The following is a 16,195-nucleotide window of genomic DNA, read 5'->3' on the forward strand; positions in this document are numbered from 1 at the left end:
TGGTACATACTAAGTGCTATGTATATGTTAGCTATAATTTAAAAAAATAACATTATTGCGATATATTTTGGCTATCAGAAAGTCCCCCCATTTCAAGTATACAATTCAATGATTTAAATCTATTTTAGAACATTTTCATCCCCACAATGAGGTCCCTCATGCTCATTTATAGTTAATCCCTGTTCCCACCCCTAACCCCAGGCAACTAATATAAATGGAATCATATAATATGTGGGCTCTTGTGCTTGGCTTCTTTCACTTTTTTAAAAAAAGATTTTATTTATTCAGAGATAAAGAGAGAGAGCTCGAGTAGGGGGGAGAGGGAGAGGGAGAAGCAGACCCCCCCGCTGAGCCAGGAGCCTGATGTGGGGCTCGATCCCAGGACCCAGAGATCATGACCTGAGCCAAAGGCAGACGCTTAACTGACTGAGCCACCCAGGCGAACCAGCTTCTTTTACTTTATAAATGTTTTGGAGGTTCATCCATGATATCAGTAGTTCATTTCTTTTTATTGCTGAATAGTATTTCATTTTATGAATATACCATATTTATCTCCCTATTTGCCAGTTTGTGGACATTTTGGTTGTTTCCAATTTTCGGCTATTCTGAATAATGCTGCAATGAGTATTTCTATGCAAGTCATTATGTGGACATGGGTTTCATTTCTCTTGAATAGGTACCTAGGAGTGGAATTGCTGGGTTGTATGGTAATTTTATGTTTAACGTTTTGATGAACTGCCAAACTGTTTTCAAAGTGCCCATTTACATTCCCAACACCATCTGATAAAGGTTCCCGTTTCTCTATATTCTTTTTTTTTTTTTTAAAGATTTTATTTGTTTATTTGACAGAGAGAGACACAGCGAAAGAGGGAACACAAGCAGGGGGAGTGGGAGAGGGAGAAGCAGGCTTCCCACGGAGCAGGGAGCCCGATGCGGGGCTCGATTCCAGGATCTGGGATCATGACCTGAGCAGAAGATCATGACTTAACGACTGAGCCACTCAGGTGCTCCCCATTTCTTTATATTCTCACTCACATTTGGAATTGTCTGCCTTACTTGCACTCACTCTATTGAGCACAAAATGGTATCTCATTGTGGTTTTAATTTACATTTCCCTAATGACTGATGATGTTAAGCATATTTTCATGTGCTTATTAGCCATTTGTAAATCTTTGGCGGAAAGTCTGCTCATGTCTTTTGTCCATTTAAAAAGCTTGGTTATTTTTTATTAACTTATATGAGTTCTTTGTGTATTCTGGATACAAGACCTTTATGAGGTATGTGCTTAGTTAATACTTTCTCCTAATTTTGTTTGTCTTTCATTATCTTAATGGTATCTTCCAAAGTAAAAAAAATTGAATTTTGATGAGGTCTAATTTATCCATTTTTTTTCTTTTATGGACCATGCTTTTGGTGTCATATCTTAGCCTAACCTAAGGTCCCGTAGATCCTCTATTTTTTTCCAAAAGTGTTATATGTTTTTAGCTCTTATATGCAACTGTGAAAAATTATAGTAAATTTTTGTGTATGACGTGAGGTAAGGATCTAAGATCATCTTTTTACATGTGCATATCCAGTTATCCCAGCACCATTTAGTTAACATTCTTTTCCCCCAATGAATTGCCTCGATACCTTTGTCAAAAATTAGTTGACTTTAAGTATTGGGATTTGTTTCTGAACTGCTAATTCTGTCTCCTTGATCATTATGACTCTCCCTATGCCAGTACTGCATTATCTTTCTTGATAAATATGGCTTTATGGTCACTTTTGAAATTGGGAAGTGAGGGTCCTCCGTTTTTCTTTTTTTCAGGATTGTTTTAGCCCTCCTGGATTTCTTGCATTTCCATAGAACTTTGAGATCTCTATATCAGTTTCTGCAAACGGCCTGCTGGAATTTCATCAGGGATTGTGTTGAATCTATAGATCAATTTGGGGAGAATTACTATCTTAACAATACTGAGTCTTCCAATCCAATAACATGGAATGCTTGTCCATTTATTTATAACTCCTTTGACTTCCCTCAGTAAAGTTTTGTAATTATTAGTGTACAGGCCTTTTGCTTTGTTTGTTAAAGTTATTTCTAAGTATTTCGTTCTTTTGATGCTATTGTAAATGAAATTACATCCTTAATTTGAGTTTTGGATTGTTTACTGCTTTTGTAGAGAAATGCAATTGATTTTCTATATTGAGCTTATATCCTATGGCTTTGGTGTACTTCTACTTTTTGTTTTGTTTTGTGGATTTCTTAGGATTTTCTATATACAAGATTGTGTCATATGCAAATAGAGATAGTTGTATCTAAAACTTTTTGGTCTGAATATCTTTTATTTCATTTTCTTGCCTAATTTCCCTGTCTAGAATATCTAATCCAACGTTGAATAAAAATGACGAGGACAGATATTCTTGTCTTAGTGGAGAGCTTTCAGTCCTTTACAATTAAGAATGATGTTACCTGTGGGTTTTTGTAAATGCCTTTTATCAGGTTAAGAAATTACCTTCTATTTCTAGTTTGTTGAATGTTTTTATCATGAAAGGGTATTGTATTTTGTCAAATGCTTTTTCTGTGTTTATTGAGATTATAATGTGGTTTTTGTCTTTTTTTCAACTGGAATGGTATCTTACATTGATTGATTTTTATAAATTGAACCAACCTTAAATCCCACGTGGTCATGGTATTTAACCTTCCTATATATTGCTCAATTAGGTTTGCTGGGTTTTGTTGATTTTTATGCTTATATTCATAAGGAATACTGGTCTGTAGCTTTCTTGTGATGTCTTTGTCTAATTTGGATAATACTGGCTTCATAGAATTAGTTGTGAGGGGCTCCATCCTATGAGTTTGTGAAGGATTGGTTTTAATTCTTCTTCAAATGTTTGATAGAATTAACCAGTGAAACCATCTGAACCTGGGTTTTTCTTTGTGGAAAGTGTATTGATTACCAATTCAATCTCTTTACTTTTTAATAAACTGTTTAGATTTCTATTTCTTTTTGAATTAGTTTTGGTACCTTGTGTCTTTCTAGAAATTTGTCTGTTTTTTGTAGGTTATCTACTTTGATGCATACAATTGTTCATGGTATTCCCTGAAATACTTTTATTTCTCTAAGCTTGATAGTGATGTCTGCTCTTTCATTCTTGATTTTAGTAATGTACACTTGAAAAAAAATATGTACTCTACTGCTGTTAAGTGCAATGTTCTGTGGATTTCTGTTATGCTGATTTGGTTGATAGTGTTGTTCATGTCTTCTACATTCTTGTTGATCTTCTGCCTAGCTTTTCTATCCATTGTTGAATGTGGGATATTAAAGTATCCAACTATTATTATTGCCTTGCCTATTTCTCCCTTCAATTATGTCAATTTTACATTTATGTATTTTGAGGCTCTTTTCTTAGTTGTGTGTAATTTAAAAATTATCTCTTTCCACTGATTCAACCCTTTTATCATTATAAAATATCCCTCTTTGATTCTTTTTTTAAAAGATTTTATTTATTTATTTATTTGTGAGAGAGAGAGAGAGAGAGGGAGAGCACAAGCAGGGAGAGCAGCAGGCAGAGGGAGAAGCAGGCTTCCCGCTGAGCAGGGAGCCCGATGCGGGACTTGATCCCAGGGCCCTGGGATCATGACCTGAGCCGAAGGCGGACGCTTAACTGACTGAGCCATCCAGGCATCCCTCCCTCTTTGATTCTAATAATTTTGTCTTGAAGGTTATTTTTTTGTGCTATTGATAATAGCTATTCCAGTCTTCTTTTGGTTCCTGTTTGCATATATTTTTGCATATACTACTTATATATCTTTCCCCATCCTTTTATGTTTAACCTATGTGGATCTTTAAATAAAAGGTGTGTCTCCTGTAGATAGAAAATAGTTGAATCACGTTTGATTTTATCCATTCTGTCAATTTCTGTCTTTTAATTGGGGAATTTATTTCATTTACATTTAATTTAATTACTGATAAGGAAGGACTGACTCCTGCCATTTTGTTATTTGTTTTCTGTATATCTCATGTCTTTTTGTACTTCTCTGCCATTACTTCCTTCTTTTGTGATAAATAGATATTTTCAAGTGTATCATTTAAATTACATTGTTGTTTCTTTTACTATGTATTTTTCAAGTTATTGTCTTAGTGGTAGCCCTGGGGATTACAATGATCATTTTAAAACAATCTAGTTCAGAGTAATATTAATTTAATTTCAGTTCTATACAGACTCTTTGTTCCAATATACCTCCATTCTGTTTCCATTCCTTTGAGCTATTATTGTTATAAAAATTATTCTTTCATACATCTTTAGTTCCACCCACACAGTTTTATAATTATTTCTCTATGAAATTATATTTTAAATAAGGTAGGAGAGGACAAAAGTTACAAACAATGCATTTATACTATATTTTTTTATTGAAGCATAGTTGACATACAATGTTACATTAGTTTCATGTATATTTTTATATTAACATACATAGTTACTTTCATTGGTGCTTTTTATTTCCTTGTGCCTAGTCCTTTTATTTCAGACTGAAGGACACCCATGAGTATTTCTTATATGGCAGGTCTGCTAGTAAAAACTCATTTTTTTGTTCATTGCAAATGTCTTCATCTTTCCTTAATTTTTGAGGAATAGTTTTGTCAAATACAGAGTTCTTGGTTGACAATATTTTCATTTCAATATTTTCAATATGTGCTTCCACTGCATTCTGGCTTCCACAATTTCTGTTCAGAAATCCACTATTAATCTTATAGAGGATCCCTGTACATGATGAGTTGTTTCTCTCTTGCTGCTTTCAAAAATCTTTTTGTCTTTGTCTTTCAACAGTTTGACTACAATGTGTCTGGTTGTATATATCCTTAGCTTTTCCTAACTTGGAGTTTTTTAGATGTGTAGATTAAAGCTTTTCCTGGAATGTGGGGAGTTTTGGGTCATTATTTCTTTAAATATTCTTTCTGCCCCCTTCTTTGCCCCCTCACCTTTCTGGAACTTCCATTATATGTATGTGGGTATGTTTGATGGTGTCTCATAGGTCTGTGAGGCTCTGTTTACTTTTCTTTATTCTTCTTACTTTCTGTTACTCAGACAAGCTAATTTTAATTGACTTATTTTGGGTTCTCTGATTCTTTCTTCTGTCAGCTCAAATCTTCTGTTGAACACTTCTATAGTAAATTTTTAATTTCAGTTATTGTATTTTTCAACTCCAGAATTTCTATTTGGATCTTTTAAGAAACATCTTTCCCTTCATTGATATTCTGTATATGGTGAGGTATCATTGTCATACTTTTTCTTTAATTCTTTAGACATGGTTTTCCTTAGTTCTTTAAACATATTTATAAAAGCTCCTTTGAAGTCTTTGTCTAGTAAGTCCAATGTCTGAGCTTTCTTTAGGAACAGTTTCTACTGAATATCCCCCCCCCCACCCCGGATATGGGCCACATTTTCCTATTTCTTTGAGTCTTACAATTTTTGTTGAAAACAGGGCATTTTAGATAGTATAATTTGGCAACTCTGCATCACATGCTGCTTATTCTTTTCAATAAATGCTTTACAGATAAGGTATTTCTCATAGAGCAAGCTCCAAGTCAGGTCCAATAATGAAAACACTCTATGAATGGGGCTTTCTAGGGAGGTGTGAGACAGGTTAAATAATGACAATGTTCTGGAGATGGGTCTTTTTGAGGAGCTCCAAACTCAGTCTGCTCCCTCTGGTGGCTGTAATGCTGTTGTTGTTTTCTTTACAGCTACTATGGTTGTGAGTATGCTGTTTTTCTTTTTTTTTTTTTAATTTAATTTAACTTTGTTATGTTATGTTAGTCACCATACATTACTTCATTAGTTTTTGATGTAGTGTTCCATGATTCATTGTTTGCGTATAACACCCAGTGCTCCATGCAATACGTGCCCTCCTTAATACCCATCACGGGGCTACTGTTTTTCAAGGCAGTTATGGAACTGGGGAGAGGGACATGGGAGTAGACCAAGTTAAAAATGTCGTAAAGTGTTCTTAACGGAGATTAAATAGTTTTTCTTGATTAAATGCTCCTCAGATTGTTTCAGGCTTTGATGAATTTCCATATTTCTGAAAAAACTGTTTTTTAATATTTTGCCAGTATTTGCATTGCTTTAGTGGAAGAGTGGATTTACAGAAGTCCTTACCCTGCCATTCCAGAAGTTCTGCCTGGTTAGCTATTATTTTCATTATACAAGCTGCTCCTTAGCCTACTTTTATCCAATTTAACAATGTGCCTCTTGGAGAGTTTTCTATATCAGGTCATGGAGATTTTTTTTTTTTTTTTGTATTGTTCCGGAGTGGGGATATGACATAATTTGTTTAACCATGCCCTATCACTGAATCATTGAGGTTTTTTTTCAGCACAATCAATACAATAATACCGTTTGAATTATCTTTTATATATATTGCAAGTATATATCTTTAGGTTAAATTTCCATCTGAAGTATAGCTATTCAAAGAGTATGTGCAGTTCTAATCTTGATTGACATTGCCAAATTGCCCTCAAAATAGCTGCATCAATTACACTGTCTTTACTACTATATCAGAGTGCCTTTTTTTCACATATACAGCTCAACACTGAGAATCTTCTTAATTTTTACTAATTCAGTAGTTAAGGAATGGTATTTCATTCCATTGATTCACTTATTTATTTCTTGGTTTTAATGCTATGAATATAATTAAGCAGCTTAGTATAAGGCTGCCTGTTTGCTTACCTCACACATACAATGTGAAAGGTCCTTTGGATCGGGGCTTTGTTATAGTAAAGGAAGAGGAGAGGAAAAAGCAGTGTAGAGGCATTACAGAGCATGTCTTATTATCAAAGTGACTTTTCCAGTGGTTCATGAAAGCAGTCTGGGGAGAAAGCCATCAATCAAAATCTGCTGTTACCATTATTTCATGAATTTTGATAACTTCACACTATTAAGACTCATGGTGATTGCTGGAAAAAATGGAGTCCTACACCCTGGAATTCGGTATGATGATGACTCAGGATAGTGAATGCAGCTTCTTCTTATAAGTTGCTCTCAGGTCCTGGTAAGCTCTAAGGGGAACTTACAGTTGCCCATGAATATAATCAGCTCCTGGTGACTTCTTTCTCTTTACGGTTGCAACTAGAAAGAATTGCACATGCTTTAATCTCACAAATTGTTTTTACAGGGCATGAGAAGAATACTATTATGTCCAGGATCCTTTAAAAGTATTTTATAAGAGGGATATAGAGAAGGAAATAGTGATGTTTCAAGTGAGGTTAAGAAAGATAGGGGAAAAAAATCAAAGGTCTGCATTTGAAGACCTGCTACACCTAAATGTCAGGTAAAGTTCAGAGAGAGATTTATTATGACAACTGTAAAGAAAACATGTCTCTTGTCTAGGCTGATGTCTTCAATTTTGTTTATTGTCTTTTAGGCATTAGCATGCTTTCCAAAAGCCATGCCAACCAAGTCTGCTTAATACACAATTTGTTCTTTTACATCTTCTACACATGACCATTCCCAGGCTATAGATCCCGCACTATTCAAATCAGGCCAGTGTGTAGAGGAACTGAGTGGGGAGCATGCAGGAACTGGGGGTACAGAGGAAGGTGAGCAGGTTTTATTATGTTTCACCATCAGCTCTGTGGTGACCTTGGAAATTTTGCTTAATGTTTCAGTTTTCAAATCTCTTAAGTGAGGCAGTGAATTAGCTGGGAACACGGTAAGATTATAAAAGCATTATAGTGGGTATTATCATGATCACATACTAAATTGAACTTGATCAAGTAAGCTTCTGATAAAGGGCTATACCAAATCTTTTTTCTCCTTACAATAATTTTGTAATTTTGTATCTTAGTGAGCAAACTAAAAGTCATATCATAACAAAGAAAAAAAAGCTAGTACTTTCCCTTTTAAATGTAGACGGTTAGTATAACATAGTGGTTAAATGCATTGGCTTTGGAGCCAAACTGCCTGCCTTCATATCTTGGCTGTCATTTACAAAGTGTGTGACCTTGGGCAATGTCTCAGTTTCTTCATTTGTAAAATAAGAATGATAATAGTTCCTAACTCATCCATAGGATTAATGAAGATTAAGTTAATATAGGTATCTCCTGCTTTTTAAAAAATATTTATTTATTTTAAAGAGAGAGAGAGAGAGAGAGAGCTTGCGCATGTTTATGTGCACCAGAGGGTGGGGAAGGGCAGAGGGGGAGGGAGAGGAAGAAAGGGAGGGAGAGGAAGAGGGAAAGAATCCCAAGCAGACTTGCACTGAGGGTGAACCTGACATAGGACTTGATCTCAAGACCCCAAGATCATGACCTGAGCAGAAACCAAGAGTCTGATGCTCAACCAACTGAGCCATCCAGGCGTCCCTCCCCTGCTTTTAAAAAGTTCACACTATGCCCCTTTGCTTTTAAGAAAGAGCTATATTGCTACCTGTTTTCACTAACTGAAAGAAATTCACTTAGCATCTCAGCATCAAGTTGCCATAGGTTGAACTGTGTCTGTGAGCATCGGTGTTTTATTTCCATTTATGTTGTGCATCCATTAGCAAGATGTGTCTTAAGGTATCAGAAAAGCCTATAAAAAGTTACTTTTTGGTCTGGGAATGCTCAAAAATTTTTCCATATAAACAAATTTCTTTTCTTTATGTCATTTGGGCTTATGAAAGATTTCATAGGAATCCTCTACTTTTGGATAGCAGGGAAAACCTGTATAAGAAAAGTACTTTGTGGTGGGGAAGAAGAAAACAATAAATGTCCATTATTATTGTTGTTATTATTATTAATTAAAAATGTTCTCCTTTGGTTAGGCACTTAACAGGAGCTGGTAAGGCAGGTAGAGGCAGAGAGCTAGTATGTGTGAGAAGGAATTGGGTGGCATTCCTTCAGTCCCATCAGGGAGATCGTATTTCTGATGGTGGTGTTGTTGACATGTAAGTCACTAATTATTCTGACCACACTATTAAGGTGTTTTGCAAAGAATATGTCAATGTTATTAAAAATGTATTCTTTGAGCTATTTGCATCAGAATCACCAGGGACAGGAAGAACTGATAAAATGCAGATCCCAGAGTTTCATCACAAACCTGCAGAATCAGAATTTCTGGGCCTTAGATCTAAGACTGTACATTTTTAAATAGGCACCCTGGGAGCTCTGATGCAGACTAAAGTTTGAGAACCACTGGATCAGGCTATGTTTAGATATGGTTTGATCAGAGCCTAGTGAATAGCTAGTAACACTGACAATAATGTGAAATGGCACTAGTATATGAATTCATATTCAGCTTAACCAGGAGGTGCTCTGACTTCACTACTTCTGCTCTCAGGCTAATGAATAGTCTTTTTTTGGTAATTTTTGAACTCAAATGGCAAGATATCCTGTTTCTGGGCATCATAAACAAATTTAAAATTCCTAGGTCTGTAAGGCTTTTGTCGAATAAATTTTTGATGTGGTTGTAGCTCTCAATTTTGCCAGTAGGGAGCACAGTAAGTCTATTGATCTTAGGCTTTGTATAACAAAGAAGTCTGAGGTCTTTTTCTCTATTTTAGTATAGAAATCTTTTCCTGGGGGTTGGATAATAGAAGACAAGGGCTACTTCTGTATGGGGTAGGAATGTGACCTTCGGAGCAGGATTGCTCATTTTTCAAAGACGACACAGAATGAAACTTTTAATTCTATAAATTTTATGTCTGAAAATATGGTCTAGACTTCCTACTCTATAAAATGAAAAATAGCCCTTCTTTTGTGAGTAACATGTATTCCCATTGAGCACTTTGGAATAAGGTGTGAAATGTAGAGAAATACGTAAGAAAAGTTATGAGATGTTGAATCATTCTAGTTTTTAAAACAACATGCTTTGGCATGTGAAATTAGACACCTGGAGGGTAATACCTGAATGCTTGATGAAAGATAAATTTCAATTTTCTATGTTGCAAGGTGTTTTTTTTCTCAGTTCCTATAGACCATTTAATTATTATCTAAACAGAAACTGGAAGGGCAAGCATTTGAGGGCTTTGAGGAAAAGCTAAAACAGATCAGCTTTCCTTCCCCCTCTCTCAATCCCCCAAAGTCAAAATATCTGAGACTATGGTAGCAATACTCTCAGATGAAAACATTTCTCAGTGTTTTCCGTAAAACTTTTTATAAACTCAGAGGGAAGGATTAGTTCATTAATAAAATGTAGACACTAGAAAAACAAGTTTTAGAAAAAAATTGGACCCAATATCAAGACAAGTGGAATTTCTGTGAAGAAATCTCTCAGTATTTGAAGTGGGCTTCATTCTTAAGATGCCTAAATATAACACTGAGTCAGAACACTGGGGAATGTTGGTTAATATTCATTGACTACCCACAATGAATGTGCTGTAGGGAATCAATTTGTGTTGGTTGGCCCGAAGACTGTAAATAAGTTTCAAACTAATAAATTTTTTTTTATTTTTTCTCTGGTGGCCTAAATAGTCATCCAAGTTTCTCTGAATATAAAGGTTTATACTCCTGGGATTGGTCTATAAATTGGTTACAGCCTTTTATATCTCCAAAGCCATATTCATAGGGATGATGGATGGGATCCATTAATAGTGCAAAAAATGAAGATTTAGAAAAATAAGTGTGGATTATTGGCTACTTGAAAGAAAAGGGAAATTTCCCTGGGTGACAGTAAAATAAAACTTGTTTTTTCTGGCCTCAGATTCTCACATCTGCTCTGTGTATGATGTGTCATGAAATTTGCTCTACTAGACACATTTTGATTCCCCCTAATGTAGAAGATGAACTTTCACTAGTCAATTTAAGTCTGTCAAAACAAAACCTCTTTGATGAATAATATTCATTTTGTAAAGGTCTTACTCCAAAAACTCATAATGGTTTTTGAAAAGAAAAAACTGTCCCCATACTTTTCTTCAAAATGGTGCTCTACTTTGATTCCAGTAGAAGAGCTATAGTTATTGGAAAGTTTTTCTTCTGTCCTTTTTCCAACCAGTTCTAAATCTTTTAGAATCACCTCCCCTCTTTGCTGATAAAAATGAAAAATGAATAAAAGCCTTACAAAAGATAGTAGTTAATGAAATTATTTGCTTTGTGACATACTATCTTTGGGCCTGATCTACAGACTACAGCAATTTCATACCATTGTATCAACCTAGACATGTGGGGTTAGTCCTCAGCAAAATTGTGAAGTAAGCAAAATTGGTTTTGGCTCTTCCTACCCTCAGCCTTTCAACCTGTAGTGCCTTGACTTCACAGAGTCCTGTGGATACTTTCCCTTAACATATCTTTTATTTGTTTCCCCATTAGTGTTTTTTATTTTCTTTACTTATGGTCACCTTCTTCAGAGAAAAAAGTTCGTCATATAAACTGGTTTGTGATCATATAAAAATGGGTCTTAATTTGTTAAAGTTTTACCATTTTTCAAGTAGTATATTTACATTCAGAGATTTTGAAAGACAGCAATGAATACAAAAGGGATGACTTTAATAATAGAGATTCTAGATCCTATAACAAATAACTAGGTGTGGCCAGCATTGGCAGTTGCCTCCCCCAGCGTAACTTCTCTTTCTTTCTCAGTAACAGAATCATGATTTCATTTGGTGTGGTAATGCGCCCAGATCAAAGACGATTACCAATCTCCTTTGAAGCTGCATTTGGCCATGTGGCTAAGTTCTGGCTTATAACATGTAAGTTAAAGTCTCCCTAAAAGATAGAGGGTGGCCTTTTGTCCTGCTCAGCTTCTTTGCGACGCCAGTCGAATATGAACATGATGGCTAGAACTGGAGTTAGCTCAGATCATGAAATGACCTTGAGAATGGAAACTGCATACTGAGGATGGTGGAGCAGAAAGGTAGGTGCAAGGGTCAATTGACTGGACTGCCTGGACTGCCTACTTCTACTTTGTTTAAATCATGCCATTTTGGGATGTTCTGTTATATGCCACTGAACTTGATCTTAAGGAGACAGAAAACAAGTATCTTTGGGAAATCAGGGATTTGTGGTATCTCTCAGCAAAATTGGTAGGCTGATTCTGATTCACTGTTGGCTTTTGAAAGAGAGAAGTTCTCTGAGATCATATGTAGAATTCTTGCTCTCCTTCTTAAATTGTTCTGAAAAGCTCCGTCTCATACTTTCTTAACTGTTTAGAAGGTATAGATCTTATCATGCCAGATGTATTGTAAATGACTAGACAATAAAGAAAATAACTTATTTTCTCCCTGCCATGCCACCGTGTCTAGCAGAGTAGAATGCTGGGTTCTTCATATCTTGTAGATCATGTTAGTGAAACAATTACCCTAGACTGACATGTATTGGTAGAAAGATACTCTCAAAGAAAGAAGTAGTTTGGAGGAACAGGAAATGTAAAAGGTCAACCACAAACTATTCTGATTTAAACGTGATATGATTTAGCATAACCAAAACATCAAAAGCTATTATTGGGAACTCGGGAAATTTACATCACAGTGGTGCACCAGATAGACACACATGGCTAGAGCGACATGGCTGTGAGCGGCAACCCCCACCACGAGGAATGGATTTTAGTGGACACAGTAAATTTGTGAGCTGGCATGCCATATGGACCCCTTTGCAAAATAAATAAGCTCAAATCCCGGTGTTCTATTTGTAGCTAGTCACATTGTCGCTTTCTTACTCTCTACTTCAGCGACTTAACCATAGCTAGGGCCTGTACCTTAAATCTCCTACCTTTGGCAAGTTTCTTGTTCTTGGCTCACTGATGACTGATATGGGTATGAGCCTGAATTGTGTTTTAGTAGCCAACATCTCTGTAAGTAAGACCAGCAGAAATACTGCTGTCAGTGGAAAATTCAGAATGGCAAATGATAGCATCAGCAAGGAAGGATAAATATAGACAGTATATTCATATCACTTGTTAGGCTAAGATCATCTCAGCACTGTGGAATTGCTCGTTTTTTGTTTGTTTGTTTTGGTTGAAGGATTTATTGTGGCTTAGTCTATTTCCTTTGGTTCAATCCGCCTCTTTCTGAGCCCTTTTAGCAAGGACAATAGGTCTGAGTGTCAAATAAGTGAATGGAAGAAAAGATAGGCAAATGGAACTCGAATATCAAAACAGTAAGCATACAAGTGACTCTTCACTCATTAAGTTACACAATGCCAGAGTTGCCTATTAATCTAAGTAAATGATCAATGCCGTCCTTGGGTAAGTAGCTTTCATGGGAATTAATTAAAGATACCAGAGGAGACTTAGGAGCAGGACTTTGGAACGAGCCACAGACCATATTTTTTTGTGTGTACAGTAATACCTGGTTTTTAATATGGAGCCACTTTTCTTTCTTGTTAGGGAACAGCATGTTGTCAGCGAAATTAAGCCCCAGAATGAAACTTCTTCAAAAAAGGAAAGCCAAAATGAAATCATTTTTTAAGGGTATAAATAAAATAGATCCACGCATTTCCTGACAGCCTGAATGAGAAGGTCCATATTTATCTCAGTAAGCTTTCAGCGTTAGACTTTAGGAGCCAAAGTGACAGTTTTGGACTCAGCCAGACAGTGAGCCTTATATATAAAGACTCAAAATAGATTTCCTTTGCCCCTAGTCCTGCCAAAGAGCCATTTTAGGTGTGCAGGAAGGCGCTGAGCACACTAATGCATAGTGCCCTTATGCTGAGTGGGAGCAATGGATGGCTTTGCCTCACCTGACTTTTCTTGATTGGAATTTAGATCCCCAAAGAATCTGAAAGGTAATATGATATTTCTTGTGATTTCACGGCAGATGTGCTTTTTGCCTTTTTTTTCTTTTTTATACATGGAATCGTTGAAAATTGAGAAGAAAATGCAAAAAGCCTGCATTATAATGGAAATAGATAATCGAGCTGTGGGCAATCATTGATGCTTTTGATCATTCTGGGACTAGAAGAATTCTTCATACTTGTAGAAATGGACTGTGTCAAAAGATAAGGAATACAAAAATGGATTTAAGTAAGATAGGAACTTTCACCCTAAATTTCACTAGAACTCAAGGCCAACTTTTGGTAGTAATATTCTGAAGAGCCTTATAGCTGTGCTCTTTTACAATCTCCCGTTTTTCTTTGACCTTCTTTCCTCTCTTCTTTCTCATTGCTTTCAATAAAAAAAATTGGAAGAGCCCCCCAAAAATGAAACAAGACGAAACCAGAGAGGGAGACAAATCATAAGAGACTCTTAATCTTAGAAAACAAACAGGGTTGCTGGAGGGATGGGGGCATGGGGTAACTGGGTGATGGACACTGGGGAGGGTATGTGTTGTAATGAGCACTGCGTATTGTATAAGACTGATGAATCACAGACCTGTACCCCTGAAACAAATAATACATTATATGTTAATTAATTGAATTTAAATAAAAATAAATTAAAAAAAATTGGAAGACCACCTATATGCTTTTGATACTGTGCTAGGTTCTGGACAGAGCAAAATGGGAGAGAGTATGGGCCCTCTTCTAAAATTTGCAAGTTAAACTCTTATGTAAATGATGTGTTCATTGAATAATATATTAACTTACACAGGCACAGAATGAAGCAGAGAGGATTTAGGTTTCATGTTTAGGTAAGAAAAAAGTGGGTTTTTACAATTTCCTCAAGTTAGTGAGAGAAAACTGTAAATGAGATGGGATGACTGCACAAATAGAGCATGAAGTTAATGCGACTGAGACAAGCAAAGGAGTGGGTAGCGTAGTGGGAGAAGAAAAATGATATGAGGTGGTGCTAAGGGTGCTTTGAGGAAGGACTATCTGAACACAAGGTAGGCCTAATCCTTAATGTAGTAAGTAGCAATTACAGACTTCCAGGAAAGGAAATGGAGTTCATAAAATCTTTAAGTGAAAAGTCAACTGTATCTAAAAGCATTTGTTCTAGTTTCAGCCTACAGCCTGGGGACTTCAGTAGGGAGGAGGTTGTGACAGCTGGGGCTTAGATCATAAGCATAAGTGAGGGGTGGTTTAGGAGGACAAACTGGCAGTATTTGGTGAGAGACTGGAGTGGAGGACAGGGAACATTAGAATTACTGCAAAGTCTCTGGCTTGGGAGGTCAGAGTAACTTTGGTGTCACTTCTTATGCTGGGGAGGCTGGGCTTAGGAAGGGGTGGTAAAAGGAAAAGAGGCAGGGCTAGCTTCAGTGGGGCTGATCTGAGGGCAGTACAAGGCATGATATAAGGAGTCTGCCCAGAACTCAGGTGAGGGGCAAAAATCTACAGCAGGAGATAGATACCACCCTTTCTCTCTTTCAGCCTGGCTTGGGCCTATATGAGATGACAGACTAGTGTGGTTGGTTTTGTTGTTTGTCATTTTGGCTTGTTTCTTTCTTTCTTTCTTTTTTTTTTTTTTAAGATTTTATTTATTTATTTGAGAGAGAGAGAATGAGAGCACGAGAGAGAGCATGGGGGCGGGTAGGGTCAGAGGGAAAAGCAGACTCCCTGCTGAGCAGGGAGCCCAATGTGGGACTGGATCCTGGGACTCCAGGATCATGACCTGAGCCAAAGGCAGTCACTCAACTAACTGAGCCACCCACGTGCCCCTGGCTTGTTTCTTTCTAAACATGAGGTGATTTGAATGGTTCTTTAAGGATGTCCCTTGTATTTTCTTTTGAACTCATGGTCTGCCTCATTAAGGGGAATCACACTTTCTCAATGTGAAACTATGTGCAGGTTGAGGTTTCTCATTTGACCAAGAAATGCTTCCTTAATTAAATAATGTGAAAAGGAACTCTTAGCCCTAAAATATGACATGGAGCTTTCTATACCATGCATGTGTGTGTGCATCTGTCTGTGTGTTTATGCACATGTATATAGCATGCCTTATACAATTGTAGTTATGTCTAAATTTCTGTACTTTGGCTTATAAATTTTGGGTGTCTTATTTTTCTTTGGAAATAAGGAGTATACCTTCTACTTCATTTGTACCCCACAGAGCATAGTATATATAGTACAATGTAGACCACATAAAATTGCATGTCTTTGGAATTTAAAACTATTGGCTGATCTTAAAAACCATTGTTAAAAATGAATAATTTTTTACAATAATAGAGAACATCATCAAGTCCATACAACCTCAAATTAATCTCATATTTTTTTGCATTTTTATATTTCAGCTATAAATTAATGTTTATTATGATAATTGAAGTATTCCAAAATTCTCAGTTGTCTTCTTTTTTTTTTTTCTCAGTTGTCTTCTAAATCATTAATAAAAAAGGAAATATTTTCAGTGATGCTGCATTTTTAGATAT

This window comes from Phoca vitulina, unplaced genomic scaffold (genome assembly GCF_004348235.1).
Source record: "Phoca vitulina isolate PV1807 unplaced genomic scaffold, GSC_HSeal_1.0 scaffold57, whole genome shotgun sequence".
Lineage (NCBI taxonomy): Eukaryota > Metazoa > Chordata > Mammalia > Carnivora > Phocidae > Phoca > Phoca vitulina.